The sequence below is a fragment of the Palaemon carinicauda genome, chromosome 31 (assembly GCF_036898095.1).
Source record: "Palaemon carinicauda isolate YSFRI2023 chromosome 31, ASM3689809v2, whole genome shotgun sequence".
Classification (NCBI taxonomy): domain Eukaryota; kingdom Metazoa; phylum Arthropoda; class Malacostraca; order Decapoda; family Palaemonidae; genus Palaemon; species Palaemon carinicauda.
Window position 1 is genome coordinate 72,849,673 of NC_090755.1, and position 10,105 is coordinate 72,859,777.

Sequence of the window (10,105 nt, forward strand, 5' to 3'; positions counted from 1 at the left end):
TATATATATATATGTATGTATATAGTTATATAGATATGTATATACAGTATATGCTATGTAAATAGAAATATTTATGAATTTCTATTTATATATACTGTATATATATGTATACACATGTTTTTATATACTGTATATATATACAGTATATATAAGTAAATTACGTCTAGCGAATTACGTAAATTCCCAAGCTCCCAAACTCACCCTCTTTATATTACATAATATAACCCACAATAGAAAAATACCTCCGAGCTCTGAGAATAATACGTAACTCTTAGATGATAATATATATGAACACTGAATATCTAAATGCTTTCTTTACTTTGCACTCAAAACAAAACTGGGTGATTACTTTACTTGTAATGGGAGCTATTATTAAATCAACCTCTTACTTTGGTTCTTAGTCAGGGGATACGAGCAAAGCACTGAGAAAAGTATTTGTGATCAACACACTTTACAAAAATGAATATATTCAATCAAAAATATTAACAATTCAAAATTAACACAAAATATAAATCACTCGAAATATTAAATCTGAACTAAGCCTTAGACTAAGACAAAAAGAAAGACACTATAAAAATTATACAATCACTGGTTGCACTGAAAATTAATTTATAAAAATATTTCATTTTGACAATTAATGAAAAAAGTTGACACTATAGTACTGTAGAAAATTAATCAAATTTACACTTACATATACTTAACTGTTACTCTTATGTCCTTAGGCTCACACAAGGTTACAGAACGGTTAAGCAAAAGTAAATACACTTCACTGTTTACCCTAATCTCACAAGGCCAGTTACAAAAATTTATACTATGAAATGAGCTTATATTAACCCACTTCACTTTTAATTAATCACCTAATAATATCACCAATGTTTGAACAACACCATACACGATATATGTTGGAGAGAAATCACTATTCACGTTTGAGAGGAAAACACTATTCACGTTTGAGAGGAGTTATGTAGTGGGTGGAGAGAGGGCTAGCAGACGTTGACTCTTTCATAGGGATAGGCTGGTTCTACTCTGTCTCCTGTGCATTGCTAGGTCCTTATTTATTAACTTAGTTAATTCCAGAACCTTCCATTTCGGCCTACTGGAAGCAAGGGTGCATGGCTCTAGCGGCGTGAGGTTGCCAACTTAGTAATTTGAAGAAGGGGTATTAACGTTGCTTACGAGGCAATTTTCTCTTAGCTAACTCCACCCATTTCCTCTTGTAACATTAAAAGCAGGAGTAATTTTTAGTCTAGAATTTTCATGTCTCTACAAACCATATGGAAACATGATGCAATCCCTAGCGTGTGTGTCATAAAGCATACCTTTTAACAAGAATACATAAGACTTCGTAACAAAACTATGTGAAATGAAAATTTAATTCTTTAATTTAACTTAAATTTATATATACAGAACTGAATGGAAATACAACTAAAGGAATGACGAATGTCTTATGTAATTTACATATATTACTTAATCCTATGTGAGGGTGAACCACCTTACGAGCTGGCTATACATCTCTTAAATACACAAATAAAATACATGAATGAAATATTCTACTCTCATGAAGACCAGCTTTGTAAGATATATAAATATATATATATATATATATATATATATATACATATATATAGTATACATATATATTAATTTTATATATGTATAATAAATTTCTCTCTCTCTCTCTCTCTCTCTCTCTCTCTCTCTCTCTCTCTCTCTCTCTCTCTCTATATATATATATATATATATATATATTGATGATATATGTGTATGATTAATTTATATATATAAAATTTTTATGCATATTTGTATTAATTCTATCATAGTTATACATTATATACACACATATATATATACAGTATATATATATATATATATATATATATATATATATATATATATATATATATATATATATATATATATAGTGTGTGTGTGCAATGCATATTCATATATACATACACACATAATATATACATATATATATATATATATATATATATATATATGTAAATGTATGTAAATATTTACATATTTAAATATATATAATAGCTATATACACACACATACACACACACACACACACACACACATATATATATATATATATATATATATATATATATATATATATATATAAATGTACTTTATATGCACACGCATTGTGGGATATGTACGAGTAGTCTTGTTATCACTACTTAATTTTCTAGATTATATATATATATATATATATTATATATATATATGTATATATATATATATATATATATATATATATATATATATATATATAGTATGTATTTATATATCATCATTATCTCCTCCTACGCCTATTGATGCAAAGGGCCTCGGTTAGATTTTACCAGTCGTCTCTATCTTGAGCTTTTAAATCAAATCTTCTCCATTCATCATCTCCTACTTCACGCTTCATAGTCGTCAGTCATGTAGGCCTCCGTCTTCCAACTTTTCTAAGTCCCTTCTGAACCCCTGTTAAAAGTTTGGTGAATTAATCTCTCTTGGGGAGCACGAAAAGCATGCCCAAACCATCTCCATCTATCATTCACCATAATCTCATCAACATATGGCAATCGAGTAATCTCTGTTATAGTTTCATTACTAATCCTGTCCTGCCATTTAGCCCCCAATATTCTTCTGAGGGCTTTGTTTTCAAATCTACAAAATCGGTTGGATATTGTTTCATCGTCCTACCACGACTTATTTCCATATAGTAACACAGCTCTCACTAACGACTAACCTGATATATAGCATGATTTTTATATGTAATTTCAGGCAATTTGATTTCCAAATTCTCCTTAATCTTGCCATTGTGGGATTTGCTTTTTTCAGTCTTTCATTAAACTCAGATTCCAAAGATCCTGTATTAGAGATCATAGCTCTTAAATAATTCCACCTCATTAATCCTTTCTCCTTCCAATGATTTTTCATCTTCCATTCCATATTCTGTTCCCTTGTCTATCTTTTTTTCTTTTCATCTTCAGCCCAACCTCATGTGATATTTCATGCATTTTCGTAAGCAAGCTTTGCAAGTCTTGTGGTGTTCTGTTAATAAGGACAGCGTCATCAGCATACTCTAAGTCAGCTAATTTCCTGTTACCAATCCAGTCCAATCTTTCTCCACCATCCCCAACTGTTCTATGCATTACAAATCAATGAGGAGGATAAACAACATAGGTGACAACATATTCCCTTAGAGTACTCCACTGTTCACTGGAAATTCATTAGATAGGATTTCACTCATTTTAACCTTACACTTGCTATGCTCATGAAGAGACTTGATCAAATTTACATATTTAAGAGGAACTCCATAATAACGCAGGACTTTCCACAAAACTCGCTTGTGCACACTGTCAAAGGCTTTTTTTATAGTCTACAAATGCCATCAAAAGTGGTTTTCCATATTCTACTCATTGCTGTACAACATGTCTTAAAATGAAAACTTGGTCAGTACATCTACCTTTACTAAATCCAGCTTGTTCATCTCAGCTTTTCGTAAATCTTTCTTTCTAGTCTCTTTAGAATGAACACACTATGTATTTTCATGACAACTGATGTAAGTGTGAGGCTTTTGTAATTATTGCAAACAGATCTCCCTTTTTTGTTTTCCTTTTACCAAAATTTCTTGCTCCCGTTCATCAGGTTTTGCCTCTTCACGCCACATTCTACAAAATAATCTTTCAAGTATTCTACGAGTCATTTCATTTTCGGTCAATATCATCCCAGTACTCATCGTATCCAGGGGCTTTCCATCTCTAATTCTATAATAATAGCTTCGACTTCAAACACACTGAATTAATTCATAGGCACATCAAGGTCTTCTTCAGCTTCAGGTAAATCAATCAAATTATTCCCTTCATATCTCATATTCATGACCTCACTAAAGTGTTCCATCTAACGTTGCCTTTCTTCATCTTCTGGTGTTATAACAGATCCAGCTCTGTTTTTGATGGGTATACACACACACACACACACACACACACACACACACGCTCGCGCATTGTGGGATATCTACCAGTAGTCTTATTATCACTACTTACGTTTTCTAGATTGTAATCTGGGAGCCATTGTTTACATCGCATATGGAGTTACATTGCTATACATCCAAGACTCTCTCTCTCTCTCTCTCTCTCTCTCTCTCTCTCTCTCTCTCTCTCTCTACTGCAATTCTAAAATTATCTCCAACAATGCAATATGAAAAGTCATCCAAACATTCCCCTAACTTTTCCAAATTGCAGCTTCGTATTTTTCTGGAAGCTGACTTTTTTCCAGAATTGCTATTTGTCCAAGTTTTTCCAATTTCAAATTGCATTATCAATATTGGGTGCCGAGAGAGAGAGAGAGAGAGAGAGAGAGAGAGAGAGAGAGAGAGAGAGAGAGAGAGTCATGTCTAGTTTACCCCAGCTGCGACCTGCAACTGTCTATTCAAGGCTATGTTCATAACTCCTTTTCGTTCAGTCTAAGACACGATCAGTTGCAAATTTGATGGTCAAGTAATCGCTTACACATAAGTTGAGTTTGACAACCAACACGGATCAAATACAGTCCATACACTAGCTCAATGCTTTCTGATGTGGTCCCAATTATATTCTTGTACATCTTACATGTAAGAATATGAATGAATGACATTCTATATTTCCTAAATATTTCTTATAATATTTGCTTCTACTCATGGTATACAGTTCATTGTTTTTCTTCAAAATTTGGATGCAAAAAAGGGTCAAGGCTGAAAAGGCAAGCTTCCACAAAATAGAATGCGTTTAATAAAACATGCCAAAGAAGATAGCTGAATTTTTAGAATAAATCACAAGAACTTAAAGATTACCTTTGCTATGCAAATTAATTGCTTAACACATCAAGAAGTATGTTGTGTGAATGAAATGGGAACAAGGATTGATTAAACGTCCCTCATCCCTGTTCAAAGCGAAACATTTCTTGGAAACACCATTGTGCATCAAATCTATCCCGCGTTGCTGGAACGGCAGCCGGTAATATACCGATAAGAATAGATGAGGGTGGGGTTAGAACCTTATAACCCATCGCTGGGTTAGAGAGGCCATTCATCGGCGATGAATAGTGGATTAACCAAATAAACTTTAAACCATGTAAACTGAATTGGATTAAAATCTTTTTAGCCACATAGCCCTTGGTGGGGCCGCAGAGACCATTCAGTATCTTTGACCAAGGGAAGATAGGTCCCCACCTGAAGTTATTGGTCATGGTACACGAGCAAAGCAAGGTATCCCGCACCTTCACCAACACAATATTGACTCAGTCTTCAAGATTACACGGTCTCTTGCCCTTTCAAATTATTGGATATTACATCTACAAAATAACCCTTTATCGGGGTAGTGCAAAATACAACTCAGAGATCCGTATTCACTGTTTTATCACCTTTCAATAGATACTTTGTAATCAGACTATTAACCTTGAAGATATTTCCCTTGATCCGACAGAAATCTACGTAGTTACAATTTTCCTCTAAAGATTCTTTTAGACCAACGCCAGCCATAAAGCATTCTCATGAAGTAGGAATACAAGCAGACTGGATTGTGAATGTTAGTGGTTAATCTCTCTATTGGCAGCTTCATAGCGAGTTTGTAACTTCTGTTACATGTACAATAAATTTACGTATATTGTATTACAAAACTTGTGAAAAGGGCACATTTTTTCATGCATGTTGATGTAAAAATAAAACAATTAATTTTATTTCATACATGTTAATGTGCAAATATTCATCTTTTTATATATGTTAATGTAATTTATGACTCGGAAATATCGTTGTGTTCTGGGACGAGCGTTTTAGATATTGCTTCGGCGCCAGCCCTCTGACGGGCATGAGTTATAAAAGATGATTCGATAGTGGTTGCGTGGCGTAGCGTCATGTTGCGCGATGTTAGTCCTGGGAGCTTCTAGTGCGCCATTAACAGTCCCTCGTATATAAAGGTCTGGTGACAAGTGAACGACGGGAAGACCTGACTGAACACTACTCGTGTGGAGACATTTCAGCTACATCCACTGTGACCTGGAATTTGCTACTGAACTTGCAACAATATACTGTATCTTGAAGATAAAGATAAAAAAAATTCATCTGTTCAACATCAGAAGCTGTGTTCCTACATAACTTTTTATATCGGAAACTAAGCAAAGTTATCTGTCCCTCGCTGTATAGAAGTTTGTGAAGTCAACTCAAGACCTACTTCTTTGTAAGGCCTTATGTATAGTACTAATTAGTTTTGGTGCCGTGAGTATTCGGTGGATATACAATACTGCAAATACTTATATTAAATCTTGAATATAGTTATATTTTATGTATGCTGGTTAACATTTTCATATGCTGTTAATGTTTCGCTATTGTTTGATAATTTTTTTGAGTAGATATGCTTAATCTAAGTCATGTACGATAGTTGAACGTAACAGAATTGAGGGCCTTTCTCTGGGATCTGAAATTGTTATCTTATTTGTAATTCAAAGATTGTTCTAAAAGTAAACCTTTGTTATTTGTATAAAAATTAGCCAGCAAACAAGTCAGAGTTTAACCCGTCTGAGTTTTTGACAAAATTTGTGAGGATCCACAAATTGAGAAGTTAAGTGATCTTAAGAAATGTAGCTTAATAAGTTTAGGCAAACATCTTGAGCTAAATGTTAAAAATTCAATTAAGAAAGAGGATATTAAACTTGTGTTAGTTCAACTGTTGGTTGAAGGTGCTGTGTTACCTCAGTATGTGTTAGATATGATGGATAGAGCATCAGTGTGTCCTGATTCACCAGCAGTAGAACTTGAAAGACTCAGAATAGAAGCATGGATAGGAAAAAGAAAAAAAAAAGGAATTAGTAGCTCTGGCACGAGAAAGAGAGTCAAGAAGCCGAGCGTCAGAGAAGAGCAGTAGTTAAAACGTGAGCATTTAGAAGCTGAATTCAAACATGAACAATTACAAGCCGAGATAAAGCTTCATGAAATAAATGTTCAAAAGGAGTTAAGCAGGATAATTCTAGTGATACTCATAAATCTGGGTCTGGTGTTTCTAGCCAAGATAGTTTTGCCTCCTTTTAATGAAAAGGATTTAGATGAAATCTTTCGTCTGTTTTGAGAGAAAATCTAAGTAATGTAAGTGGCTAACAGAAAACTGGGCTTATATGTTGTCAGGAGTCCTGTATGGTAGGGCACAAAAGGTATATGCTTCTATTCCTGAGCATGGAGTTGATGATTATGAATTCTTGAAAAATGCAATTTTACAGGCCTATGAAGTAACTCCCAAAGCTTATAGGATGAATTTTAGGAAATGGACAAAACAAGATAAGCATACATATGTAGAATTTAGTAGAGAACAATCAGGTTGGTTTGCTAAATGATGTAAAGCAGCAGAGTGTAGGGGTGATTTTGATAAATTAAGAGGAATTATTTTAATTCAGCAGTTTAAGAATTGAGATAGTAAAAATATTAAATTTTACTTAAATGAGAGAAAGCTATCTACCCTGCATGAAACAGATGTACAGTATGCTAATGATTATGTACCGACTCACAATAAGTCTAGGTTTAATGATAAAAGGTTTAATAGGTCAAAACACTGTAGGGACATGTAAGCTCACTAATATAGATGTTGTAGATCAAAGGTCTAATTCTTATTTACATGTCAAGTTTCAAAGTAGCAGTTTAATAGAAATTCTATTACCAGTAGTTCTACAACATGTAATTATTGTAAGAAACCAGGTCACACAGTCTGAATGTTTAAGTTGAAAAGGAAAGAAGCTAGAACTGTTGCTTTTATAACTCTACCAAAGTCTCATAGTCTGCTACCAGTAGAGGTTATCACTATAAATGACCACGTTTTTGACAGGAAGTCTGTTAATTCCAGTGTTTGTTCCAGAACTGTTAATAATGTTTTCCAGCCATATACTGCTAAGGGTTTTGTTTATGTTGGTTCAGTGCACCCTATTTGTATCATGCATGATACTGGTTGTGCCCAGTCATTTGTTTTGAGGGAAGTTTGCCTGTGACTGAGCATTCATTTATTGGGAAGTATGCTACAGTTCGTGGAGTTTGTGATGGCTATTTTAGCGTTCCCTTGCATCATATGGATCTTCATTGTGACTGGTTATCAAGGCCTGTTGTTGGTGGGGTTTCAGAGATGCCTATTATTGGTGTTCAATTTTTTTTCTTGGTAATGACTTTGTAGATGAGAATGTTTATGTCCGACCGAAGATAGTTAATGAGCCAGGTCTTGATCAGGAGTTGGAGGTTCTCAGACCTGATTTGTCTACTCTTGTTTTCTTTAAGTGCTGCGACTCATGAGAAGACAAGTTCTTCCTGCAAGTCTAAAAATGACATGTTGATTCGTGGTAACGTTCACTATAGTATCTTCTACAGACTTCATTCGTTGGTTTGTAGTGCTGCATCCACTATCGATTGTCGTAGCGACTCATCTCGTGAAGATAGGTTAGATTATGATACTTGGTCAGCTGTTGATTGTTCTTCCAACATGTCTGATTATGATGTGTTAGTTCATGATTGTTCTGCTGTCAAATTTTCTACCAAACTGTCTTGAGAAGAGACTTTGGTTCGTAATGTACAATCTTCACTGTTATACTTACTCGTCTCGTGAAGAAAAGTTATTGTGGCGATTCTCTTTTGGAGAATTCTAATAACCTGCCTTGTGAAGGTACTTTTGTTTGTGATGTTCATTTTCCAATGATAATGTTAACTTGTCCGAGACATTTTTGTTTGACCAGTTTAATAATGATATTGTCTCATTCGACACAGGTGTTAAAAATAACCGATTTTGTTATTCAATGAATATTGCAATCCTGAGTGATTCAAAGTCGATTGTAGTTGAGAAATCTGACCATGTTGTTCAGGGTATCATCCCTGCAAATCGAAACTATGTTCTCAGTCTCACTCACGAACAACCTATGATTGCTAATTTTAATTTTGTGGAATTTTGGGTTATGATTTCATAAATCTTTATTTCCATGATATTTTGGCAGGACGTGATTCAGTTTTATGCTTGTCCTGTGTGTCAAGCTAAGAAAATCTGTATTTTAAGTATTTTTGTCATGCCCTCGGAATGATTTTAAACAGCCTGAAAAGAGGCAGACTTTTTTTCTTATAAATTTTGTACCTTTTAACAAGATTCCTTCGTTTTCTGTAATGGTTTTGTGGATATCTGTCATTATCAGTTCTTAAACTCTGAAATTTTATTTGTAGTTTGTAATAAAAAATTTATTCTATTTTCTTTGAATTTAATCGAAATCTTTGTATTTCTAATCTCATGTGATAAGCTTTTGTTTATATTTGTGAAAACTTGGTTAATGACCCAACTTTTCGCTAGGCAGGGGGATGTTATATTTACGTTAAGTTTATGTATTACAAAAATTGTGAAGGAGGCTTATTTTTTCATGTATGTTTATTTAAAGTAAATATATATATGTTGAATGTAATTTATGACTGAAATATCATTGTGTTCTTGGACTTTAGTTCTCAATACTGCTTCAGCGCCAGCCCTCTGGAGGGCCCGAGTTATAAAAGATGATTCTAGTGTGGTTCAGTGACGTGGAGTCATATTGCTAGTCCTGGTCGCTTCTAGTGAAAAAGGAACATCCGGAAGTATTGGTTGTTCTTGTATAAAGGACTGGTATCGAGTGACACAATGAAACCTGACTAAACACTAATTTGGAGAGATTTCAGCGCCTACATCCACTTTGACCTGGAACTTGCTACTGGACTTGCAATGATATTTCTTTTAGATGATATTCAAGAAGATTAATCAGTTCAACATAAAGCTGTGTTCTAACGTACTTTTTATTCTAGCATACTTTTACATCTGAAATTAAGCAGCGTCATCTGTCCCAGACTGTAAAGTAGTTTTTTTAAGTTGACTCTTGTCGTACATTGTAGGAAGTTATTTATAGTATTAGTTAGTTTTGGCGTGCTTTGGGCAATTGGTGAATCCTATATAATACTGTAATTAATTGTTATATCTTAAATATAGTAAAATATAGTAATATTTTATGTATGCTGGCTATATTTTTTATTTACCTGTAATGTTTGGTTATTGTTTGATAAACTTTGAGTAGCTTTGCATAATCTACATTGTGT